An 11604-nucleotide genomic window follows, 5' to 3' on the forward strand; every position below is an offset into this window, starting at 1 on the left:
CATGCACCGAAGGGGGGATCCCTCAGCCCAGCCTACCCCCTCTCACAGTCCAGGAGCCCTCAGGGGCAGGAGGTGACCCACCAATCAGGGGAAGGCGACACCCCCATCACACCTCTGCTGCTGCCACTGCCGGCAGCGCAAGCCTCAGTCAGCCCTGGTTATCTGAGGCTTGGGTGGCCCTGGAAAGCTGAGAAGCCACTATCTGAGGCTTGCCTGCACCTCAGACTGGCCCTGGGTGGCTGGGGGGCTGAGAGGACTTGGGGACTCTGGAGACAGGTGTGCGGAGCAGCCAGACCTACTTCGGGGCAAGCCCGGTCATGCCACATGCCTGTTGCCCCAGTGTGGCTGAGGAAACTGGGCACTGCCATCTTGTGGCTGTGGGCAGCACCATCTTTGAGTATGTGGCAGTCAATTAGCATATTCCCTCCTTATTGATTGTGGGCACCACCATCTTTGTAAGGGTGTAATGATCAATTAGCGTAGTCCATCTTTATTAGATAGGATTCCTACCATGAGGAGGCCTACATGAAAAGTAAAAATAAGAAAAACGACTGTATCAAACAAAATAATAATAATAAATCTGAATATCTACTCTCAGCAGACCATATACTGCAAGAACTGTTGATAAATGTCAAAGCAAAATAGTCCACTCTGAGATAACAGAGTTGATTATATGTGAAAAAGAAGTTATAGCTTCATATTTCAAGGTAAGAGTCCTGACATTGAATTACTCTGCAGCATAATGAAAGGACTATTTTAACCCAGCAAGAACATTCCATTACAAAGCAATCCAAAAATTGAAACCAACTTATTACACAGGGAAAACCCCAAAGCAAAAATGGAATAACAAGTAATGCAAAAGGATAAAATTTCATACCTTGTACATAATGATAATCATTACTACATTAGATTGAATTTAGTGCTCAGAAATGTTTCTTTTTTTCTAACCTGAATTTAATTCTTTAAAGGTTCACTCAACAATGTATAATAAATTATGACCAGTGGAAACCTAAAGAAAAGTTTCTAATGACTTTATTACTGAAATGTATGATTTATACGAAGTTTTCTTTTCTTTCATATTTCTGTACATTTTTTCAATTATGCTAAAAATATTTTTTTAGTCTTAGTTTTACCTTAGAGTAGATTTATGTGTTTATTAATTTCTGTTCTACAAGGATGGCTATTTATTGCAAAGTTTGAAATGATTGCATTTTTTTTTTTTATGTAAAAGGTTGCTTTGAGCAGTGAACCAAATGAACCTGATGCACATTATCCCTACCGATAACTCACTGCACCACCATGAGTATGAAGCATGTACATAATGCGTTACCGAGTATGCAGGGATACAGCTTATGTTTACAGAAAGGAATGATTATTTTGTACTGGTGGCATCAGAACCAATGTTTTCAAGAAAGCATCATTTGAGCTAGACTGGACACATGGAAATTTAGCATGAAGACATTTGAGGTAAATAAAGTAGAAGGAAAAACCTAAGCTTACTGTTAGATCTCTGTCTCTCTCTGTCTTTCTGTCTTGTCTACCCTCTAGGGACATCAGACCATATACTAGTTCTTAAACACACTAGGTTCTTTTAGAATTCACTTCACATTAATGCTCAGAATGTCCTCACATTCTCTAAGGGAAACTTGTATACTAAGGTCAATATCTCTCTCTCTCTCTCTCTCTCTCTCTCTCTCTCTCTCTCTCTCTCTCTCTCTCTCTCTCTTGGATCTCAATGTGCTGTTCATTGTATTTTTTTTAATTGTTTAAAGTATTACATATGTCTCCTTTTTCCCCCTCCCGGGCCACTCCCACCCCCAGGACAAGCCCCCACCTCCTCAGTCTCTGTGTCCATTGGTTATGCTAATATGCATGCATGCAAGTCCTTTGGTTGATGTCTTACCTTCCCCCTCTCACCTGCCTTCCCTCTGAGGTTGGACAGTCTGTTCAGTGTTTCTTTGTCTTTGGATCTATTTTTGTTTATTATTTGATGTTGTTCATTATATCCCACATATGAGTGAGATCATGTGATATTTATCTTTCTCTGACTGGCTTATTTCGCTTAGCATAATGCTCTCCAGGCCCATCCATGCTGTTTCAAATGGTAAAAGTCCCTTCTTTTTTATAACAGCATATTATTCCATTGTGCAGATTTACCACAGTTTTTTAATCCATTCATCTGCTGATGGGCACTTAGGCTGTTTCCAAATCTTAGCTATTGTAAACTGTGCTGCTATGAACATAGGGGTGCATATATCCTTTCTGATTGGTGTTTCTGATTTCTTGGGATATAGTCCTAGAAATGGGATCACTGGGTCAAATGGGAGTTCCATTTTTAGCTTTTTGAGGAAGCTCCATACCGTTTCCACAGTGGCTGTACCAGTCTGCTTTCCCACCACAATGCACAAGGGTTCCCTTTTCTCTGAATCCTCACTAGCACTTGTCCTTTGTTGATTTGTTGATGATAGCCATTCTGACAGATGTGAGATGATACCTCATTGTTGTTTTGATTTGCATCTCTCTGATGATTAGTGACTTTGAGCATGTGTTCTTATGTCTCATGACCTTCTGTATGTCCTCTGTCGATAAGTATCTAGTTAGGTCCATTGACCATTTTTTGATTGTGTTGTTTATCTTCCTGTTGTTAGTTGTATGAGTTCCCTTTAAATGTTGGAGATTAAACCCTTATCAAAGATAACATTGGGAAATATATTCTCCCAGTCAGTTGACTTTCTTGTTGTTATGTTAATGGTTTCTTTTGCTGTGCAGAAGCTTTTTATGTTGATATAATCCCATTTGTTTATTTTCTCCTTAATTTCCATTGTCCTAGGAGCTGTATTGGTAAAGATATTGCTAAGACATATGTCTAATATTTTGCTGTCTTGGAGTCTTAAAGCTACCTTCCCTGAAGAGATTTTAAGTTGTTTGAAGAGTATTCTGAAATGATCACAGCTGTACCTTAGGAAGTTTAATATGATAACAGGGTAGAAGATGGTTTGAGCTAATTGATAGAGAAATGCACTTGTGTTAGTATGAGGAAGTAAGAGCTTAATATTAGATAATACCAGTAGTGTTTTAAAAGAGGGAGAAATAGTTATGAAAGAGATTTGTTACAGATCAAGTATATTTTGTACTTTCTTATCTAGGAGTAAGGTGATTCCTTTAAAATAAATTGAAAACTTAGAATTCTAGGTAGCATTTTTATGTTGTTTAAAGAAATCTCCACTAGATGGTGATTTAATTTTTAATAGGAGCAGATATTATTTGTCTATCTGTCAGATAATGGAATTATCCACTTAGTAAAGTTAATTTAAATAAAATCTATATATTATAGAAAAATGTTAAATGCATTTTAAAAGAGCATGAGTTTTTTTTATATTGTTCAGAAACAACATATTTAATTAGATTTCTTAACACACTATCTTCTGTCAGTGGTTCGAATATGATCAAGCTCTTTTGTTTTTGAAAGTTATATTTAGAATTAACTCAGAAACTAGAACTGATAAAGAAATTGCTAGTGTCACCAATATCTCAAATATTATTGTCACCAAGCAAGGGTTGAGATATTGTTCTAGTTTTCTCTTGTCAGCAGTCATTTCTTTTTTTTTTTTTTTTTTTTTTTTTGCCTTAGGTAATTTTTTTATTTTAGATTTTGTAACAGTATTGGATATTTACTTTTTCTCTTATTTTTTTTTAAACAAAGAAGTATGGCTTCTGATCTTGTTTTGTAAAACACCTTTACAATATTTGATGACTTTATTTTTCTTCCAGACAAATATCATAATATACCAGTTTATTTCTAATAACCAAAAATAAATTTCACATAGAAAAAAATTGGGTTTCCAATGAGCTTTAAAAGAGTACTTTGTATCTCATTAAAGGATAAAGTCAAATTCTTGTGAATAAATCCCTGATGTCAATACTCTTGCTTCTAAAATGGATCATAGCTGTTTAAAAAGCTGTTCTTTTTTCTGAGAACTACTGCACAAATGACATGTAGATATGCTTTTCTTTTCTTTTTTTAATATATTTTATTGATTTTTTTTGCCCCCCTTCTTCCCATACATACCCTCCCTCCCCACAGTTTTATGTCCATTGGTTGTACTTATATGCATGTATACAAGTCCTTTGGTTGATCTTTTATCTCCCTCAGATCTCCCTCCCCTCCCTGCTGTAATTTGACAGTCTGCTTGTTGCTTTACTGTCTCTATATCTATCTTTTGGTTCATCAGTTTATAATGTTCTTTATTATCCACAAATGAGTATTCATAGCAGCACAATCTACAATAGCCAGAATTTGGAAACAGCCGAGGTGCCCGTCAGCAGATGATTGGATCAAAAAAATATGGTACATCTACACAATGGAATACTATGCTGCCATAAAAAAGAAGGAATTCTCATCATTTGCAGTGCCCTGGATGGAATTGGAGAACATCATGCTGAGTGAAATAAGTCTTGTCAGCAGTCATTTCAATCTAATTTCTTTAAATTGTTTTTTATTCTTTTTCTGCACTACCCAGGGAGGGCTCCTTACGGCGTTGTTCTCGGTTCCCAAGTAACTTAAAGGAAAACTTTTCAATGCCCGGAGCCCTTGATGCCCTGCAAATGAAGGCGGAGGATGTCCTCAAATTCCTTGCAGCAGGAACCCACTTAGGTGGCACCAACCTTGACTTCCCAATGGAGCAGTACATCTACAAGAGGAAAAGCGATGGCATCTACATCATCAATCAGAGGAGAACCTGGGAGAAGGTTCTGCTGGAAGCTCAGGCCATTGTTGCCATCGAAAACCCAGCTGATGTCAGTGTCAGATCGTCCAGGAATCCTGGCCAGCGAGCTGTGCTGAAGTTTGCTGCTGCCACTGGAGCCACTCCTATTGCCGGCCGCTTCAGCCCTGGAACCTTCACCAACCAGACCCAGGCAGCCTTCTGGGAGCCAAGACTTCTGGTGGTGACTGACCCCAGGGCTGATCACCAGCCTCTCACAGAGGCGTCTTATGTTAACCTGCCCACCATTGCTCTGTGTAACACAGACTCTCCTCTGCGCTACGTGGACATTGCCATCCCTTGCAACAACAAGGGGGCTCACTCAGTGGGTCTGGTGTGCTGGCCAGGGAAGTACTACGCATGCGTGGCACCATCTCCCGGGAACACCCGTGGGAAGTCATGCCTGATCTGTACTTCTTCAGAGATCCTGAAGAGATTGGAAAGGAAGAGCAGGCCACTGCTGAAAAGGCTGTGACCCAGGAGGAATTTCAGGGTGAATGGACTGCTCCTGCTCCTGAGTTCACTGCTGCTCAGCCTGAGGCTGCAGACTGGTCTGAAGGCGTGCAGGTGCCCTCTGTGCCCATTCAGCACTTTCCTACTGAAGACTGAAGTGCTCAGCCTGCCCCTGAAGACTGGTCTGCAGCCCTCACTGCTCAGGCTACTGAGTGGGTAGCAGCAACCACTGAGTGGTCCTAAGCTGTTCTTCCACAAATTCTTAACAGAACGGATATAAGGTTAATGGAAAATAAAGTTTCTAAAAATAATAATAATAATAATAAAAATAAAAACTAAATTGTTTTTTATTAAACACAACATAAATTTTAATATATTTCATATTTTTAATGTAAGACACATTTAAAGACTGACTACATCTATAATAACTTTGAAAAACTGAAACTTTCTAATTTTTGTATTAATTTAACTGGAGCAATTTTCTGCTAGGCACTGGAAAGTAACTACACTAATAAAAGAAAAGGATGCAAATTGACTGTATCTCCACAACACCCACCAGCCAATCAGGAGTGAGTATGCAAATTAACTTACCAAAATGTTGGGTTAATTTGCATATGCAGGCACGAAGTAAAGACTGAAGGCTCCGCCAGAGTGAAGGCTGAAGACTTCAGGCTTGGCTCCATTGTGGCCCAGGTCCCAGGTGCTGGAGGACAATAGGTGCCAATAGCCAGGGGAAGGAAGGCCTATTGCATGAATCTTTATGCAACAGGCCTCTAGTAATGTCATAATATCACAAGCCTTGTCTCTTATAGGTCCACTCCATAACTTACTCAAATAAATAGCAAACAAAACAAATTAATCTTTGTAGATAAGATCTAGAGACAAAATTTTTTGAGTTTGTCATAAAAATAAAGTTTTTAATTTTTCCAGATTACATAAGACTATTTTGAACAGAAGTTATTTAATGATCTGATTTTTCAGAACATGTTTAAATTATCAACATGTTTAAATTATCAACACTTAATAATCATATTGAAGAACCTTATAATTTATCTTTATAGTGTACTGAGCTAAATATACACAAATGAGTAAAAATAAATATGGCCCAAATACATGATTAATTTAAATTTGGTCCCCAAATGCTGAAATATTTATTAGGCATAAATACTTAATAGTATAGCTAAAATTCAAAACAAATCTAGTTGATTCTTGTTCTTTTTGCCCTTTTCAAATATGTGATGTAAATGTGAGCTAGTGTCAGTTGTCTAAATCAACGTCATCTTATCTATATTGCTAGCTTTTCCTATAAAAAACATTTTATTCTTCCTACTTTTAGCAATTTGACTTCATCTCTTATGGTATATTCTTCATTTTATGCACCTCTTTTTAACCATGTGAGTATACATTTACATAATAACTTCCTGGCCACATCTGTTACATCTTCACCCAGGAGTGAATGAGAGATTGCCAAAGAGAAAATCATTGCCACTGGCTCCTCTTCCATAGGGTAAAAACCAATCCTGTTTGCATAATCTTTCCAAGAGTTACTAAGAAGGAGATCTTAGCCTTGCATCTAGAGTTTAGAGGGAAGATATATTCTTGAGCAAATGAAACACATTATCTGCTTGTAGAGCCTTTCTTTAAGGGTTTGAGGTGAATGAAAAGCAATCAGGATTTAGATAGTCTCTTTTTTATTCTTTAATGAAAAGTAGTTTTAACTGATAATTTTAAATATAAAGATGGCTACTTCTGTATTCTCAGACTCTTTGGCACTTCCAAGGGTGTTTAGATAGATAGCAAGGAAGTGACTCATCCGTTTGTCTATTTTTATTTTAATGCTCAATAGATGTTTAGTGGACATGATTACCATCTGTTTTGATTTATATATAAGATAAATAAAGGAAAAGGAGCTTTTTCTGACCTAAGGGCCTTAGATTGGAAGGTGGGCGGGGGAGAAGGTGTGAATATGTTTGAGAAAGACATTTCCAAAAGCTGAACTAACTGAATTAGGAGAAGTAGAAGCAAAAAGAAGGGGAAATTAGTCTAGGAACTCTAGAATAAAAACCAGACATATTCACTGGAATGAAATGGGGTCGTTGGAAGAAAATGAGTTACAGGAGCTGGTAAGAATTTTGGATATATAACAGCTAGAAATCCGGCTAGAATGGCCAGACATTTGACATTTGAAGCATACAAAAATGGCTAAAGGCCATATAGGAATTCCAGGGTTGCTAGGACTCCTTTCATAGTTAGAATAGAGATAACTAGGTCGATCTTCTAACATAGAGGAACTGCTGTATACTAGTAATGAGGGCCATCAATGCAAGATTTTAGACCACATCTTAGCTGAAACAGTGCAAATTCTTCACTATGGAATTAAAGTTTAAGATAGGATCTTGTTCACAGGAACAAGAAAAACTAAAATTGATACATACCATTAAAGGGAACCAAATAGTAAGCTGGACCTGATGCAAATTTTCTGAATTAGAACTTCTTTATTCTCCACTTATAGTGACAGAATTAGTTCCATATTTTTAGTGGATTTTTGGTTGTGCGTAGAAGACAATTACTCTAGAAGGAGGCATATAGAGGAAGATATAAAGAGCACATTTTATACTTTATTTATTAATTATTTATTCAATCAAACATTTATATATTTAGTGAGATTCTCTCATAGTCAAGGCTCTGAGGTAAGCAGGTTACAAAAATATTAAGCTTTAAACCTAACATCAGAATGTCTAAAGTCTAGCCGAAACCTGTTTGGCTCAGTGGATAGAGCATCGGCCTGTGGACTAAAAGGTCCAGGGTTCGATTCCGGTAAAGGGCATGTACCTTGGTTGCGGGCACATCCCCAGTAGGGGGTGTGCAAGAGGCAGCTGATCAGTGATTCTCTCTCATCGATGTTTCTAACTGTCTATCCCTCTCTCTTCCTCTATGAAAAATATCAATAAAATATATTTTAAAAAAATAAAATATAATTTAAAAAAAAGAATGTCTAAAGTCTAGTTGTGAGAAAGATAAGCAGATAAACTTGATCTCTATAAAAATTATTATATTAGGATAATTTTTTATAATGTTGTAGGAAAAGAAGAACACTACTAAGCTAGGAGAAGTCAAGAAATATCTCTGAATAGGTGGTATTTGACATTAATCTTAATATTTTTATTTAGTTTTTAGCTGAAGAAATTGAGAGAAAATAATAAAAATAAAATATAGAGTAATTAATAATAATAGCAGCTAAAATTTATTAATAATACCTGTGACTTAGATTTTTATATGTTTTCTTATGTAATCTTAACAACTTTGTGATATGTGCTAATTTTCTATGCAGAATCTGAGATTAGAACAGAATCAGTCATTTACTCACGTTTCCAGAGCTAAAGGTGAAAGAGTTGGATTTTGATTATTTATTTTTATTTTGTTTTCCTTCAAAAACATCTGCTGTTATTTTTATATATACTAATGCCTATGAAATGTCCTAAGATGGATGGGAAGTGAAGTATGTCAGGAGCATGGACTTTATTGCAATGTTTTCATGGGAATGGATGGAACTGGAGAGGCAAAATGTAGTACTTAAAGGTTTTTGTATAATTAAGTTTTAAAAAGAAAAAGAAAGGAAGAATTAAGCTTAAGAAGAAATCTCAGAGATTCCAAGATGTCTACATAGTAGATAGAAGCCGAACCCATCTGTTCCAGGTCAACTGAAAACTAGCTAAACAGAAATATTATAACTAAGGATTACAAAAGAAGCACACCCTAGTAGAGATGTGTGGGAAGTTCACCTTTCAGACTCCCACGGCTGACCAGGCCATGCTGCCCAACTCAGGTCCAGTGGAGGTGGTCTGCTGGCTACACCCAGCAGTGACTTTAGGGACACACTTCCCTTCCCTATCTTTTTTCTTTTCTTTTCTTTTCTTTTCTTTTCTTTTCTTTTCTTTTCTTTTCTTTTCTTTTCTTTTCTTTTCTTTTCTTTTCTCTTCTTTTTTTTCTTTCTTTTTTTTTAGCCTTTTTATGGAGACATAGGCAGTGACTAAACTGCATAGTTTGGGAAAGAGGGCTGGTCTCCCCAGCTCAAACACTGAGCTGGTGCCCCTCCCCCACACCTGCTGAGCCACTCAGCCTGCCCAGTTCTGCAGGGTAGCATGGTGGGAGAGAGCCATGAGGAGCTGGAACATTCAGCCCTTTCTGCTGAAACCAGCCCCATGGGGAGATTGGAGTACTGCCCTGTACTGCTTGGTTCTGTAGTGGAGAGGGTTGGGGGAACTAGTGAGCCATGAAGAGTTAGAATTTTCATACATTGTCTGCCAGGGAGGCTTATGTCCTGGGTGAGCCCAGGGCTGTATGCCAACATTGTTGAAAGGTAAATCTAATCTCCTCTGTGAGTTCATCCCAGGCTACCCCAAGAAGGAAAAGAAGTGTCTGCATTCCTCATACAGGCTTGCAGACACCACCCCCAATGGCTGCTTGGATCAGCCATGCCAAGTCCTGGATATACCCACTGGACACAGTTTCATAGGAGAAAGGGAGAGTGGCTCAAAATAGGACATACAAAGTGTAAAACTCTGAGAGCCTGTTATCTGAAACCAGGATGAAGTGCTTCGTCCTTTCCTGTTGGCTGGGCTTGTGTCATTCCCAACAGGAGACCCTTAAATTATCCCTCTGAACCTGGAGGTTGAGCTTGCACTTGCAGATGTAAACTTGAACCTGCAGTGAACCCTCCTATGGGGAACTAGAGTTGGAGTCTCTGTTAGAGACTAAGGGATGTGGCTTTGAGGCAGGGATCACTTTTCCCTTGTTGAGTGCCTAACTGTATGATCCCCAAGTAGGGGACCTACTAGGCCTATCTTCCTGACCCTAGTTGTTCTGCCCAACCAAACTCTCAACCTGTGGAAGTGGAAGTACATTGTGGCTAGCTTGGACTCATCTTAGTCTTTCATTGGAAAGTTCTGGAGGAACCAGGCAACCTCAGAGGGAGGCAGAATAGTTGACAGGTGGAGGAGGATCTCAGGATGTTATATATCCCTGGGTCCTTTTACAGATCTGCCCTTAGCTTTAAGCTGGAGGAAGTCAACTTGTTTACAAAAATTGGCCACTCCTACGCACACTGAGGTCCAGTAGTGATGTAAAAATATTTCTCTCTTTTCCACATCCAGTATGACTAGAGAGCAGGTCTGGTTCCTGAGTAGAGGAGGTGGGGATTGAGAAATAAAAGAAAGAAAGAGACAAGACACAAAATGGAAAGAAACAGCTGGGGACTGGATAGGACTGTTGCCATCATCTCCTGGAGAGAGTGACAGAACTGACACAGCATGTTTATTTTACATCCCAAATACCAGGGCATTTCACCAAAAATCAAGACAAAAGAGATTATTTGCATTCTTGAGTGGGCTCAAGCATTCCTGGTGCTTGACTGGATTTACATATCAAAACCAGACATCTGGGCTGAAATGAAGGTTAAGCTGATAATACTCTTACCTTTTTGGCAAAACATGTTCCCAGGGCGTGGCTTTGCCAAGGCCACTGGGTTCAGCAGACAATAATTAAAGAATGCCCAGGTGCCTTTCCAAGTGCTATCTACACAGTAGAAGCAGAAAACAAACAGTGAACTGTAGGGAGTGGCACAAGGGTCAAGCCTCTGGCTGACCCATGGCAGGGCCACAAATAAGTCCCAGCCTGGAAGGCAGAGCTCTCTTAGTATAATTAAGCCTGACCTTATAGCCCTCCCTAATTCTTTTCTAAGTAGCTAATGGGCTGTGGGAGGTGCAGCAAGTATTGCCAAAATAAGAACATTTGTATATATGTTAATCCACCTTTGTTTTAATCAGATTATAAAATAAAGCATTGGTTTGCAGGCTGGGTCTTTTGTGTCCTCATCCTGTCATGGGAGATCCACCAAGCCCCAGCTGTATTCTCTTGTCTGTCTTTTCTTCAATCTTCACCACCCCTTCTCAGGTTCACCCTTGGTAGTGCTGGCATGGCACAGTGAACAATATGGTAGCTACAGGCAGGTAGCCCAAGGCTGGTTATACACAACATTTGAAAGCAACCTGAACCTAAACTTCACCCAAGTGAACCCAAAACCAAGACAACCAGTGGTGGGCTTCAGACCACACCAGAGCGTGACCAAAGTAATCACACATATGGCACACCCAAAGGGGGATTTTATCAGACCTTGTTGGGAACAACTCCACCTCAAGGGAAAGTCCCTGCAAAGCATTTCATATATGGATTGATGCTTACTTTTATAGTCATCTAGCCTGAAAGGTCAACTCCATCCATGAATGGGCAAAGAGCATTTAAGATTGAAATGAAACAGGGCAGGGGAGGTGGTATATAAACCACAAGTAACATGCCTGGTACATGGAGCTCAAGTGATATGGAATACTCT

The 11604-nt window shown here is 38.8% G+C and overlaps 1 pseudogene across 1 annotated transcript; it reads left to right on the forward strand.

The window, feature by feature from the left end:
* Nucleotides 1–4565: 4565 nt before the first annotated feature.
* On the forward strand, nt 4566–5494 carry LOC311626779 (small ribosomal subunit protein uS2-like; annotated as a pseudogene). Its single transcript has one exon. The product of its transcript is annotated as a small ribosomal subunit protein uS2-like (transcript).
* Nucleotides 5495–11604: the final 6110 nt, after the last annotated feature.

This window comes from Pipistrellus hanaki (assembly GCF_964339955.1).
Source record: "Pipistrellus hanaki genome assembly, chromosome: 1".
NCBI classification, from domain to species: domain Eukaryota; kingdom Metazoa; phylum Chordata; class Mammalia; order Chiroptera; family Vespertilionidae; genus Pipistrellus; species Pipistrellus hanaki.